Source organism: Hemiscyllium ocellatum, chromosome 9 (genome assembly GCF_020745735.1).
Source record: "Hemiscyllium ocellatum isolate sHemOce1 chromosome 9, sHemOce1.pat.X.cur, whole genome shotgun sequence".
Taxonomy (NCBI): Eukaryota; Metazoa; Chordata; class Chondrichthyes; order Orectolobiformes; family Hemiscylliidae; genus Hemiscyllium; species Hemiscyllium ocellatum.
Window position 1 is genome coordinate 72,836,467 of NC_083409.1, and position 15,779 is coordinate 72,852,245.

The 15,779-nt window shown below is 41.4% G+C and overlaps 1 protein-coding gene across 2 annotated transcripts in view; it reads left to right on the forward strand.

The window, feature by feature from the left end:
* The window catches only part of osbpl9 (oxysterol binding protein-like 9), a 227,033-nt gene that overhangs the window by 102,941 nt on the left and 108,313 nt on the right, over positions 1-15,779 (forward strand). The window lies entirely within an intron of this gene.

Below are 15,779 nucleotides of genomic sequence, written 5' to 3' on the forward strand. Positions count from 1 at the left end.
GAAAGTCCATTGACAAGGCACCTGAAGATGGTTAGGCTAGGTCAGTATCCTGAGGAATACCTGTGGAGATGTCCTGGAGCTGACATGACTGACCTCCGCTTTCTTCCATCGTATCAGATATGAATCCAACCACTGGAGAGTTATCCTCCTGATTCCCATTGACTAGTTTTGTTTGGGCTCCTCAATATTACACCATATGGAATGTGGCCTTGATGTCGAGGGCAATCACTCTCGCGTCAGTTCTAGAATTGAGCTATTTGTCCATGTTTTGACTAACACTGTCATGAGGTCAGGAGCTCGGTGGTCCTGAGACACCTCACTCTGGGCTTTAATCTGTAGGTTATTGCTAAGTAAGTACTTCTTGATAGCACTGTTGATCAAGAGTAAACTGATGGGCTTGTAATATGCTGTGTTGGATTTGTCCTGCCTTTTGTATAGAAGGTTAAAACCTTTTCCACATTGTCAGGTGTCAGTGTTTTTATAGAGTCATAGAGACGTACAGCATGGAAACAGACCCTTTGGTCCAACTTGTCCATGCCAACTAGATATTCCAAGCCAATCTAGTTCCACCTGCCAGCACCAGGCCCATATCCATCATATAAATAGGAAGGGTTTTGAGATGCCTTTTAAATGTTACAATTGTACTTGCCTCCACCACTTCCTCTGGCAGCTCATTTGATACACATACACCCTCTGCCTGAAAAAGTTGCTCTTTAGGTCCCTTTTTATTATCTTGCTCCTCTCGCCTTAAACCTATGCTGTCTAGTTCTGGACTCCCCCACCTAGGGGAAAAGACCTTGTCTATTTATCCTATCCATGTCCCTCATAATTTTGTAAACCTCTATAAGGTCACCCCTCAGCCTCCGACGCTCCAGGGAAAACAACCCCAGCCTATTCAACCTCTCCCTACGGTTCAAATCCTCCAACCCTAGCAACATCCTTGTAAGTCTTTTCTGAATCCTTTCAAGTTTCACAACAACTTTGCGATAGGAAGAAGACCAGAATAGCACACAATATTCCAATAGTGGCCTAACCAATGTCCTAGACAGCCACAACATGACCTCCCAACTCCTGTATTCAATACTCTGACCAATAAAGGAAAGCATACCAAATGCCTCCCTCATTATCATTATCTAAATTACATGCCATTTGCCACTTCTCAGCCCAGTGGCCCATCTGAGTGTAATGGAACAGCTCAACTAGAGGTGCAACTGTTTCTAAAGCACAAGTCTTCAGTAATATTGCTACAATGTTGACAGGGCCCATAACCTTGACAGTATTTGTGTCTCTAGTTATTCCTTGATATCCTGTGGAATAAATTGAATTGCCTAAAGACTGGACTCTGCAATGCTGAGAATTTTTGAAGAGGCTGAAATGGATCACCTTAGCCCCTTGGAGCCACTGGTCAGACTTGAGAGAAATTTCAGATTAATTTGTTAACAACATCATAGTACCTTTTCAATTATTTTATGAGAAATATTTATACTGGCATGCACACTTGTCTATTTTTGAAATGTAATATCTTTGCTAAAATATGCATCAAATCCTTCGAAATTGCAGCAATAAAATATTGGCTTAATTTTTAATTCCATGTTCAAGTTCATTTTTTATTTCCTGACTGCAACTCTACTGTCAATCTGTAAGTCATTCTTTGTGGCTGAACTCAGGTGGTAAATGATGACTCTGGGGATGTGCGAATTAACATAAGGCATCTGGATAGATAGAGAAAATGTTTCCATTGAAATGCTGGGAACCAGAAGGTAAAGATGAACATTAATGACAAAAGAATCAATGGCAACATGAATAAAACCCTTCATTTTTCGTGCATTCATTGGCTTTGATCTGGAATGCACTGCCTGATATAGGCAGGTTCCATCATGGCTTTTACAAGGAATTTGGGACATTATCTGAAAAGGAAAATTTTCAAGGCTACAGGCAACAGACAGAAGAGTAGCACTAAGTGAATTTCCCTCAGAATCTGTATGGACTTGACTGGTTGAGTGGCTTCTTTTGTACTGTAGCTTTTTTTTTGATACCACGTGATGAGATGCTATAACCCACAGAGCTACAAGCAACCTTCAAGAGGTGAAGGATGGAAATGGAAAGGTAAAATATTTTTTGACCTATCAGGCAGGATGGGCTGAATGGCTTTGTTTCTTACGTTCAACAATCCAGTGACTGCTTAAAAGCAAGCTTTCTACAACTGCAGCACAGTTCATTTCATGATGATGAGTTTCTTAAGTCGTTAAATTGAGAACTGTAAACCAATTTGTACTACTTCATGTGACTCTTCAGCCTGTGTACATGTGTTCATGTGAATGCTTTATGACAATAATTACTTGTATTTACATAACCACCTTTTCAGTATGATAAAATGTCACAAGGTATTTCACAGGAGCTTATCAAAAAATATCAACTGATATGCAGAGAAATGTTCAGACAAATGTCAAAAAGTTAATGAGATTTTTAAAGAACATCTTTAAAACAGAACAAACAGCAGCTAAGTTGATGGGGGGATTTGGGAGCAAATGCCAGAATTTCGGCCCATGAAGCTGAAAGCATTTGTGAAACCATTAAAATTGGCAATGAACAAGAGTCCAGAATCAGAAAAACAGAGACCTCAATGGGTTACAAGGCTTGAAGAGATTACAGAGTGAGCCCGTAAGAGATTTGACAATGAAGAACAGAATATAAATGTGAATTTAGCAGTCTCCAAACCTGGTAACGGGTGATTAAGATTTGTTACAGGTTAGGATAACTTAATGTTTCTTGAAGTTTCAAAGAATTGTAGATAAATTGATTTATTTCATGTAATAGAACTACCCCAGAATAATTTTTTCAATAGCTTGAACAATGTGGACAATGGAGGTTTTTTTTTAAACCAGGCTTCCTAGAAATCATAGTACTGGTGATAACCATTTGTTTTGCTGTAGACCTCTGCTGGGGCTGTAACTGTCACAGTGACTGCCTTAGAGTTTCTTGTTTTTGTCTGGTCTTCACCTGGGAGGAATGGCTGCTTAGCTGATCCCCTCATTTCTGAGAAGAAAATCTTCTTGTTGAGTTCAGAGTGAAATCTGTTTGCTCTTCTGATAATGATTCCAGGAAATTCTGTGTTGTATATCTGGACCAGCTTTACTGCCATGACAATTGTGCAAGCTTAGTGACTTGCTCACACATGCCAAACATCAGAGCAACAGACTTCAGAACATTCTCCACTTTATCTTTTTGCTGTCAAGAATGACAAATTGAGCAAAGTGATCTTTTCAGAAAATCTTCTTTTTGCTTGTCTTGAACAGTGTGCATTTGAGGATATTTTGACAGATCATTTATGTTTCTGTATTGCTGCAAAAGTGCCTTAACCAACTAGAATAAAAAACAACACAACACAGCACAGAAATAGGCCCTTCAGCCCTCCAAGCCTTCACGGACACCTTTTGCCCTTCCATACTGAACTGTCTTCACATAGAGGGTCTGTATCCCTTTATTTCCTTCCTATTCATTATTCATCCAGTTGTTTCAAGAATGCTGCTATTGTGCTTGGTTCCATCGACTTCCTCTGGCAGCATGTTCCAGGTACTCACTACCCTTCTTATGAAAAACTTGGCTCGCACTCTGCATCCCTAATAAAATTGATCCCTCCACCCTAGGCACAAGCCTCATACTTTCCACACTATCTATGCCATTCACAATCATCTAAACTTCGATAAGGTCGCCCCTCAAACTCCTGTGTTCCAGTGAAAACCAACTCAGTCTATCCAACCTTTCTTCATAGCTAAATCCCCCATACCAGGCAACTTCCTGGTAAGCCTTTTCTGTACCCTCTCCAAAGCACCCATACTCTTCTGATACTGTGGTGACCGGAACTGTATGCAGTAGTCCAAATGTGGCCAGACTAAAGTTCTATAAAGTGCAACATAACTTGCCTATCTTTCTGCTGAGTACCCCTTCCAATGAAGGCGAGCATGTACTACCTTATCTACCTGAACGGCCACCTCAGTGATCTATGGACCTGCATACCCAGTTCCCTCTGCATATCAAAACTCCTAAGGGTTCTGCCTTTCACTGAATAATTTCCACCTGTTCTTGACCTTCCAAAATACATCACGTGACATTCACCTGGATTAAACTTCATCTGCCATTTTTCTGCCCTTGCCTCCAACTGATCTATATCCTGCTTCTCCTCTGACAATCCTCCTCACTATTCGTAACTCCACCAATCTTTGTATCATTCGCAATCTTACTAATTAGACCAGCTACGTTTCCGTCCAAATTATTCACATAGACCACTAACAGCAGAGGTCCCAGCACTGATCTTTGTGGAACACCACTAGACACAACCCTCCATTCCGAAAAGCATCCTCCCACCACTACAGCTGTCTCTTATCAAAATAAGCCAGTATGTATCCAACTTGCCAGCTCACCATGATACATTCTGATTTCACCTTTTTCTACCAATCTGTTATGAGGGACCATGTCAAAGGCTTTGCTGAAGTCCATGTAGGCAAGATCAACTACATTTCCCTCATCAATCAGCTTAGTCACCACCTCAAAACAACTCAATCAAGTTAGTGAGGCACAATCTCCCTCGCACAAAACCACACTGTTGATCACCAATAAATTCATTAACTTCTAAGTGCGTGTAGATTTTGTCCCTGAGAATCTTTTCCAATAATTTCCTGACCGCCGACGTAAGGCTTGCAGGCCTGTAATTTCCAGGATTATCCCTGCTACCCTTCTTAAACAATGGGACAACATTGGCTATTCTCTAATCCTCTGGGACCTCACTTGTGGCCAAAGAGGATACAAAGATATCTACCAATGCTCCAGCAATTTGTTCTCTTGCCTCCATCACCATTCTGGCATAGATTCCATCAGGACCTGGGGACTTATCGATCTTAATTTTTAAGCCACACAAGACCTCTTCCTTTCTAATAGCAATGTGGCTTAGAAATTCGACATCCCTTCCTAGAGATCATCCTCCACTAATTACTACTCTCTTGTGAACACTGGTGGAAGTATTCATTTAGGAGCTCACCTACCTCTTCTAGATCCCTATATATATGTGATATATATATATATATATATATATAGATATAGATATAGATATAGATATAGATATAGATATATTTTTCCTCCTTTGTCCTTGAGTGGGCCAACCCTTTCCCTGGCTACCCTCTTTATGTATCCAAATGCCTTTGGATTCTCCTTTAATCCTGTTTGCTAATGACTTTTCATGATCCCTTTAGCCCTTCTAATTCCTTGTTGAAGCTCTTTCCAAATTTCGTAGTCATAGAATCTTTGAGGTGTACAGCACGGTAACAGATCCTTCGGTCCAACTCATCCATGCTGGCCAAGTATCCCAACCCAATCTCGTCCCACCTAACAGCACCTGGCCCATATCCCTCTAAACCCTTCCTATTTATATACCAATGCAGATGCCTTTTAAATATTTTAACTTGCACCACTTCCTCTGGCAGCTCATTCCATACATATATCAACCTCTGCATGAAAAAGTTACTCCTCAGGTCTCTCTCAAATCTTACCCTTCTCACCCTAAACCTATGTCCTCTAGTTCTGGACTCCCCCAGGGAAAAGACCTTATATATTTATTCTATCCATGCCCCTCATGATTTTATAAACCTTTATAAGGTCACCCCCTCAGCCTCCTACGCTCCATGGAAAACAGCCCCAACCTATTCAACCTCTCCCTACAGCTCAAATCCTCCAACCCTGGCAACATACTTGTAAATCTTTTCTGAACCCTTTCAAGTTTCACAACATCTTTCCGATCGGAAGGAGACCAGAATTGCACGTAATATTCCAACAGTGGCCGAACCAATGTCCTGTACAGATGCAACATGACCTCCCAACTCCTGTACTCAATACTCTGACCAATAAAGAAAAGCATACCAAATGCCGCCTTCACTATCCTATCTACCTGTGACTCCACTTTCAAGGAGCTATGAACCTGCACTCCAAGGTCTCTTTGTTCAGCAACACTCCCTAGGACCTTACCAATAAGTGTATAAATCCTGCTAAGATTTGCTTTCCCAAAATGCAGCACCTCGCATTTATCTAAATTAAACTCCATCTGCCACTTCTCAGCCCATTGGCCCATCTGATCAAGATCCTGTTGTAATCGAAGGTAACCTTCTTGCTGTCCACTACACCCCCAATTTTGGTGTAATCTGCAAACTTAGTAACTATATCTCAAATGCTCACATTCCAAGACATTTATATAAATGACAAAAGTGGACCCAGCACCGATCCTTGTGGAATTCCACTGGTCACATGCCTCCAGTCTGAAAAACAATCCTCCTCCACCACCACCCTCTGTCTTCTACCTTTTGAGCCAGTTCTGTATCCAAATGGCCAGTTCTCCCTGTATTCCGTGAGATCTAACCTTGCTAACCAGTCTCCTGTGGAACCTTATTGCATGTCTTATTAAAATCTATATAGAAAGTGAGGTCTGCAGATGCTGGAGATCAGAGCTGAAAATGTGTTGCTGGAAAAACTCAGCAGGTCAGGCAGCATCCAAGGAACAGGAAATTCGACATTTCGGGCATAAGCCCTTCATCAGGAATGAGGAAAGCGTGACACACTTTCCTCATTCCTGATGAAGGGCTTATGCCCGAAACGTCGAATTTCCTGTTCCTTGGATGCTGCCTGACCTGCTGCGCTTTTCCAGCAACACATTTTCAGTTAAAGTCCATATATCTCATGTCTACTGCCCTGCCCTCATCAATTCTCTTTGTTATTAGTTCAAAAAAATCTCTATCAAGTTTGAGACATGATTTCCCACGCACAAAGCCATGTTGACTATCCCTAATCAGTCCTTGCCTTTCCAAATACATGTACATCCTGTCCCTCAGGATTCCCTCCAACAACTTGCCCACCACAGACATTAGGCTCACTGGTCTATAGTTCCCTAGCTTGTCCTTATCACCTTTCTTAAACAGCCGCACCATGTTAGCCAACCTTCAGTCTTCTGGCACATTATCTGTGACTATCATGATACAAACATCTCAGTAAGAGGCCCAGCAATCACTTCCCTAGCTTCCCACAGAGTTCTAGGGTACAAGTGATCAGGCCCTGGAGATTTATCCACTTTTATGTGTTTCAAGATATCCAGCACTTCCTCCTCTATAATATGGACATTTTTCAAGACTTTGTATACGTCAAGGACTTTCAGTTCCCATCCTCCTAGACCTTATGCTTCCTTTTTTTTGACCAAGTTCATAACATCCCTGGTCATCCAATTACATCTGTTAGATTGTAACCTGGTGTTCTATGATTTTCAACCCTGATCATCCAAGGTTCACTTAACTTGCCATATCTACCCTTTATTCGCGCAGGAACGTGCCGCTCCTGAAATCTTATCAATTGCCATTTGAGATAGTCCCAAATGTCAGTTTGTAGATTTCTGCTCAAACAGCTGCTTCAAAGCAAAATTCTCCAGTTCCTGCCTAAGCTGGCGTTGGTTTCCTTTCCCCAGTTTAACACCTTCACCTGAGGACTGCTGTTTTTTCCCTATCCATGCATATCTTAAAATTCCAGGTATTATGCTTTCTACTTCCAAAATGCTCACTCAGTGAACAATTACTCACCTAGCAAGGCTCACTTCCCAAAACCAGATCCAGTATAACCCTATTCCCTGGTTGGACTGTTTTTTTGTACTGCGTGAAGAAACCCTTCTGAATGGTCCTTACGAGTTCTGCCCCATCCAAGCTTCTAGCACAATCTGAGACCCAGTCACTACAGGGGAAGTTAAAATCATCTATCATAACACCCTGCTGTTTTTACATCTTTCCAAATTTTGTCTACATATTCTCTCCTCTATCTCCTGCTGGCTGTTGGGAGGCCAGTAGTATACCCCCAGCATTGTGATTTCACCTTTCCTAGCCCTAAATTCTACCAAATTATTACATCTTTTTTCAATATGGATTGTTCTGATGATAAGCCGTAATTGTGTTCATTAAGAAATCTCGGTCTTTTTATTTAAAGCCTGAAATAGATAAAGTATTTAATTGGTCATCTTGAAAACTGGAAATTATATTGTAACTTGTAACGTGAAAGGTCTGTGGGGCAATGCACTTCTGAAGAAGAGATAAAACATTAACTTTGTTTCCCTCTCCATAGACATTGTCAGAGCTAATTTCTTCAGCACTTTGTTTTTATTTTGTTTGTAACACTACTGCTGTCAAAATATACTGTTGTGTTCTTTACATTCTTTATAACACTGGTATTCGGTTGATGTAAGATGCTTTATTGGAAGTAATATTTCATCATTTTATCTTTTTAAGAAATTCTGACCAATAGCGTTCTAGGTGAAGCCCACCAATGTTGGAGATCACGTGGGTCAGGCAGCATTCATGGAGAGAGAGGCAAGCTAACGTTTTGAGTCTCAATGACTCTTCAGAGTTGACTTGAAATGTAGAGAGGGCAATATTTATGCTGTTGTTGAGATGGGAGGGGCAGAAGGTGGAGTGTAGCTTAATGTGCTAGGGCAGAAAGATGTTAATAGTTCAGATTGTGATTGGAATGTGAGAGTGGCAGAAGGATGATGTGTCTAACTGCCAGACTTGAAAGAACAGGAAGTTTCTCTGAGGTGGGGTGTTCGGGGAGAGGACATAGTGACAGAGAATGTAACAACTAAAGCTAAAAGCAAGGGAAAGAATGGGAGTTAGTTCACAATTTGAAGGTGTTAAACTCAATATGAAGTTCAGAGGTTGTAAAGTTACTAGTCTGAAGATGATATGTTATGTAGTTTGCACTGTGATTTACTGGAGCACTGCACCACGTTGAGGACAGACTAGTGGGTATGCGAACCAGATGCTGTGTTAAAATGACCAGTTATGGAAAGGTCAGGGTCATGCTTGTGCACAGACTGGACATGGTCTGCAAAGTAGTCAGCTAGTCTGCATTTGGTTTCTCCAATGTGAAGTATGCCAGTTTGGGTGTAGGTAATGTAACACACAAGACTGGAGGAGGTACAGGTAAAGTGTTGCTTGACCTGGAAAGACTGTTTAGGCTCTTGGATGGTGAGCAGGAAGGAGATGAAGGGGCAGGTGTTGCACCTTCCGCAGTTACGTGGGAAGATGCTATAGGAAATGGGGCTGGTGTTAGTGGTCGAGGAATGGACTAGGGTGTCCAGGAGGGAAATGTAGATGGGGGAGTGAGTAGATGATGTGTTTGGTGTTGGCATTCTGCTGAGGTTGTCTGAAGTGGCAGAGAATAATCCTTTGAATGTGGAGGCTGATGGGACGAAAAGGTGAGGACAAGGGACAGAATCATGCTGTTGTGAGTGATGGGAAGGGGCAAGGGCAGGAGCACAGGTCAGATGCGGTTGGGGGCTCTGTTAACCACAGTGGGTGGCAAACCACACTTGTGGAAGAAACAAGATGATGGAAGATGGTATCATCTGAACAGACACAATGTAGGTCAAGTATCTAGGAGAATGGATTGGAATCCTTGAAGAGAGTGTGAAGAGCTGTTGTGAAGGTAGCCATGGGAGTCAGTGGCTTTGTAATGGATAACAGTGGACAGTTTATTTCCAGAGATGTCAAGGAAAGGAAGGCAAGTATCGGAAATCGAGAGTGTAAAATTATAGAGAGGTGTAAATTTAAACGCAAAATGAACAAAGTTTTCAAGGTCTGGGCAGGAGCGTGATGCAGCACCGAAACAATTGTCAATGTACCAAGGAAAGAGTTATGGGAGGGGGCTAGTGTAGGACTAGAGCGAGAATTGTTCCATATACCCCATAAACAGGCAATCATAAGTCAGTCCCTTGCGGGTGCCCATAGCCAATCCTTTGACTTAGCAGAAGTGAGATGAATTCAAAGAGCAATTGTTCAGCCAAGCGATAGAGAGTGGTGGTGAATGGTGATTGTTCAGGCCTCTAGTCGAGGAAGAAGCCGAGAGCTCCCAGACCATCCTGGTGGGGAATGGAGGTATAGAGGATATCCATGGTGAACAGGAGGCAATTCGGGCTAGGGAACTGGAAATTATCAATATGGAGGGCACCAAAGGAATTGTGAATTTAGGTAGGCAGGGTCTAGACAAGTGAAGAGAGGATGGAGTCAAGGTAGCGGGAAATGAGCTCGGGGGGGCGGGGGCACAAACGGGCTGATATGATGGGCCTACCGGGGCAATCTGATTTGTGGATTTTGCACGTAGGTGGAAGTTGGTATCGGAGACCATAAGATTGGAGGCAGTAGTGAAGATCTCTGGAGATAATGAGGTCAGTGACAGTCCTGCCCACAATGGCTTGATGCTTGACTAGACTGCAACTGTACTGCCGAGGTGATGACCTGATTAGTTTGTAAGTTGTGCAAAATCTGTGATAGACCCATCTTGTGTTTCTAAGTTTGATCTCTGTTCATAATGTGTTTATTTTTGGGTGCACCCTGCATTTTTGCTAAACTCCTTTCTTTATCCTCCTCAAATCATAATAAAACTAGTAATGAAATTAATGTAGAATCATGGATACTGACAGCAGTAGAGATCATTAAATTAAAAGGAGAAATTATACATACTAGGATCATATTCCTCTGAATGTAGAAGATTAAGGGGACAATTTGATCAGTTTTCAAGGGTTATTGATAAGGTAGGCAGTATTTATTTTGGGGAATCTGGGACTCCAGTCATAGAGTCATAGAGATGTACAGCATGGAAACAGACCCTTTGGTCCAACCTGTCCATGCCAACCAGATAGCCCAACCCAATCTAGTCCCACCTGCCAGCACCCGGCCCATATCCCTCCAAACCTTCCTATTCATATACCCATCCAAATGCCTCTTAAATGTTGCAATTGTACCAGCCTTCACCACTTCCTCTGGCAGATCATTCCATACACGTACCACCCTCTGTGTGAAAAAGTTGTCCCTTCGGTTTCTTTTATATCTTTCCCTTCTCACCCTAAACCTATGCCCTCTAGTTCTGGACTCCCCGACCCCAGGGAAAAGACTTTGTCTATTTATCCTATCCATGCCCCTCATAATTTTGTAAACCTCTCTAAGGACACCCCTCAGCCTCCGACAGTCCAGGGAAAACAGCCCCATCCTGTTCAGCCTCTCCCTGTAGCTCAGATCCTCCAACCCTGGCAACATCCTTGTAAATCTTTTCTGAACCCTTTCAAGTTTCACAACATCTTTCCGATAGGAAGGAGACCAGAATTGCACGCAATATTTCTACAGTGGTCTAACCTATGTCCTGTAGAGCTGTAACATGACCTCCCAACTCCTGTACTCAATATTCTGACCAATAAAAGAAAGCATACCAAATGCTGCCTTCACTATCTACCTGCGACTCCACTTTCAAGGAGCTATGAACTTGCATTCCAAGGTCTCTTTGTTCAGCAACACTCCCTAGGACCTTACCAATAAGTGTACAAGTCCTGCTAAAATTTGCTTTCCCAAAATGCAGCACCTCACATTTATCTGAATTAAGCTCCATCTGCCACTTCTCAGCCCATTGGCCCATCTGGTCCAGATCATGTTGTAATCGGAGGCAACCCTCTTCGCTGTCCACTACACCTCCAATTTGGTGTCATCTGCAAACTTACTAACTGTACGTCTTATGCTTGCATCCAAATCATTTATGTAAATGACAAAAAGTAGAGGGTTCAGCACCGATCCTTGTGGCACTCCACTGGTCACAGGCCTCCAGTCTGAAAAACAACCCTCCACCACCACCCTCTGTCTTCTACCTTTGAGCCAGCTCTGTGTCCAAATGGCTAGTTCTCCCTGTATTCCATGAGATCTAACCTTGCTAATCAGTCTCCCATGGGGAATCTTGTCGAACGCCTTACTGAAGTCCATATAGATCACATCTACCACTCTGCCCTCATCAATCCTCTTTGTTACTTCTTCAAAAAATTCAATCAAGTTTGTTAGACATGATTTCCCACACACAAAACCATGTTGACTATCCTGAATCAGTCCTTGTCTTTCCAAATACATGTACATCCTGTCCCTCAGGACTCCCTCCCAACAACTTGCCCACCACGAGGTCAGACTCACCGGTCTATAGTTCCCTGGCTTGTCTTTACCACCCTTCTTAAACATTGGCATCACGTTTGCCAACCTTCTGTCTTCCGGCACCTCACCTGTGACTTCGATGATACAAATATCTCGGCAAGAAGCCCAGCAATCACTTCACTAACTTCCCACAGAGTTCTCGGATACACCTGATCAGGTCCTGGGGATTTATCCACCTTTAACCGTTTCAAGGCATCCAGCACTTCCTCCTCTGTAATCTGGACATTTTGCAAGATGTCACCATCTATTTCCCTTCAGTCTATATCTTCCATATCCTTTTCCACTGTAAATACTGATGCAAAATATTGATTTGGCATTTTCTCCATTTTCTGTGGCTCCACACAAAGGCCGCCTTGCTGATCTTTGAGGGGCCCTATTCTCTCCCTAGTTACCCTTTTGTCCTTAATATATTTGTAAAAACCCTTTGGATTCTCCTTAATTCTATTCGCCAAAGCTATCTCATGTCCCTGTTTTGCCCTCCTGATTTCCCTCTTCAGTATACTCCTACTTTCTTTATACTCTTCTAAGGATTCACTCGATCTTTCATGTATATATATCACATATGCTTCCTTCTTTTTCTTAACCAAACCCTCAATTTCTTTAGTTATCCAGCATTCCCTATACCTATCAGCCTTCCCTTTCACCCTGACAGGAATATACTTTCTTTGGATTCTTGTTATTTCATTTCTGAAGGCTTCCCATTTTCCAACCGTCCCTTTACCTGCGAACATCTGCCCCCAATCAGCTTTCAAAAGTTCTTGCCTAATACCGTCAAAACTGTCCTTTCTCCAATTTAGAACTTCAACTTTTAGATCTGGTCTATTCTTTTCCATCACTCTTTTAAGACGAATAAAATTATGGTCACTGGCCCCAAAGTGCTCCCCCACTGACACCTCAGTCACCTGCCCTGCCTTATTTCCCAAGAGTAGGTCAAGTTTTGCACCTTCTCTAGTAGGTACATCCACACATAGCCGAAATATTAGAACATTCCTTTCAGTACTGAAGTTGAGAAACAGTTGTACACGCCAACGTCGGAGAAATTTGATTATTTTAATGAAATTGACAGTTGATACTATGCCAATTTTAAGTTAGCTATTTATAATTTTCTTTCAATCAAAAGTATTATGCCTCAAAGGCAATCTCTGAATGGCGGAATAGGCTTGAGGGCCTAAACACTTATTTCTGTGTTTCTGTTTAGGCATTCTGCCTGTGCCAGAAATTTTAAACAGATGTTGTGCTGGTCCAACACCTCTGCATTTGTTTGATTTCCTCAAGTACCTGCCCAACAGCCTTTTGACATTTGTTCCTATGGAACTAATATATACTCCTCTGACATTGCAGTACGCAAAAGCTATTATGCAGAAGTGTGTCATTCAGCGCAACAACTGTGAACATTTATTATCTCTCAAATCACTGACAAAAGATATTGAAATTTGAGTTCCCTCAACAGCTTTTTGTTTTAAAAAAAACATTATTTAGGGTATCAGATACCGCCACCTTTTCAGGAGGAGTGTTCCAGATTATGACAACTCTGAAGAAAAAAAATCCTTCGCATTTCTCTTCAATATCTTTTGTCAGGGATTTGAGGGAGGATAATTGCTCACAGTTATGCTGAATGACCCACTTCTGTATACAGTAATAGCTTCTGTATATTGCAATGTGTCTCCATATATATTAATTACATAGGAACAAATATTGAAGGCTAGTACAGTCACTGCCACTTTGAACATTCAAGGTTAAAGTGGGCACTTGTTTATACTTGGCAAAAAGCCATAACCACTATTAATTTGCATTAATGTCAGTTTTGAAGTTGCTGGTTATGTGTGTTTGGTGCTGTTTATTTCTGACAAAAATAACCATGCTTACTTGGCAATCCTTGATCGTATGGGCTGGGATTATTAAGGAAAACAATGCAAAACATCACTTTTAATGTCATAATTTATTAAAATTAGTTTTATTTGCAGTCCTAATTTTAAATGTTCAATATACACTTAATGATAAGGTCCTAGGGAGTGTTGCTGGACAAAGAGACCTTGGAGTGCAGGTTCATAGCTCCTTGAAAGTGGAGTCGCAGGTAGATAGAATAGTGAAGAAGGCGTCTGGTATGCTTTCCTTTATTGGTCAGATTATTGAGTACAGGAGTTGGGAGGTCATATTGCAGCTGTACACAACATTGGTTAGATCACTGTTGGAATATTGCATACAATTCTGGTCTCCTTTCTATCGGAAAGATGTTGTGGAACTTGAAAGGGTTCAGAAAAGATTTGCAAGGATGTTGCTAGGGTTGGAGGATTTGAGCTGTAGGGAGAGGCTGAACAGGCTGCACCTGTTTTCCCTGGACTGTCGGAGGCTGAGGGGTGTCCTTCGAGAGGTTTACAAAATTATGAGGGGCATGGATAGGATAAATAGGCAAAGTCTTTTCCCTGGGATCGGGGAGTGCAGAACTAGAGGGCATAGATTTATGGTGAGAGGGGAAAGATATAAAAGAGACCTAAGGGGCAACTTTTGCACGCAGAGGGTGGTACGTGTATGGAATGATCTGCCAGAGGAAGTGGTGAAGGCTGGTACAATTGCAACATTTAAGAGGTATTTGGATGGGTGTATGAATAGGAAGGTTTGGAGGGATATGGGTCTGATGTTGGCAGTTGGGACTAGATTGGGTTGGGATATCTGGTCGGCATGGACGGGTTGGAGCGAAGGGTCTGTTTCCATGCTGTACATCTCTATGACTCCATGATTGTATAATACCCTTCAAGAAAAATAAAAAGAATTATTTTGTTAATTAAAATTCAAACACATAACAGTGGCTGAAATTTATATTGCTTACATGGTTGTCTTGGCTATATCAGTGCAGCCAATGACTAAAATGCTGTAAGAAGTAAGGCAAAAGTTTTATCGTTCTGGACAGAAATGCAACCAATTTAATCTATCTAAAATAATCATTTTGAAGCAACATTATTTAAAATAATCATTTGTAACTTGCTGTATGTGTTGGTCAAGGAATTCTACACTGATAGCTTCAAGGTGATTAATAAAGTTATCTCTTCCTGAATTTTCAGGATATACTCTAAATATTGTTTTGATAGATTTTCAGTTTCAGTATGCTCAGTAGTAAGTGACTGTCAAACAGTTATCCTGACAGACTGGTCGTTATAAATAGCAGGCAAATTATATTCGCATGAATGAGCATGCAATAAAGAATCCAGACCATAGTATGCATATTTTCTCAAACTTATCTGCTAGTTTAGGACTAGATGTTGATTTCGTGTGCATTACATTTATAGCTAACTCAAAAATCTGATGTATTTATCATCAATTAAACTTTAACAATTGACCAAGATACTTCGTCGAATAGCTATTTGACCTCCTCAAAGATAAACATTACATGGTAGCCTCTCCGGACAAACTGGCAGGGTGAAATGCCTTTTGCATCAGAGAACTTCTTGTTTTCCTCAACTTCCAAACCATTCCTGAGTAACTCTCTACTTGTCTATGACCTGACTTCAATTGTTTGTCATCTTAATGCTCTGTTGCCTTCAGCTTATGTGACCTCTGGCAACCAGTTATCTTGATGTTATCAGAACTTGATGTTTAAACTAAAAGATTAAAATTATTTCTAAATACAGTTCTGCTGTTGAAACACCATCTTAAAACTTTATCGCTTGGTACTACCGCAATATTTTTGTAAATTATTAAGTGTATGTGATAAAATGTCAAGTTGTGGTTACAGATACAACTGAA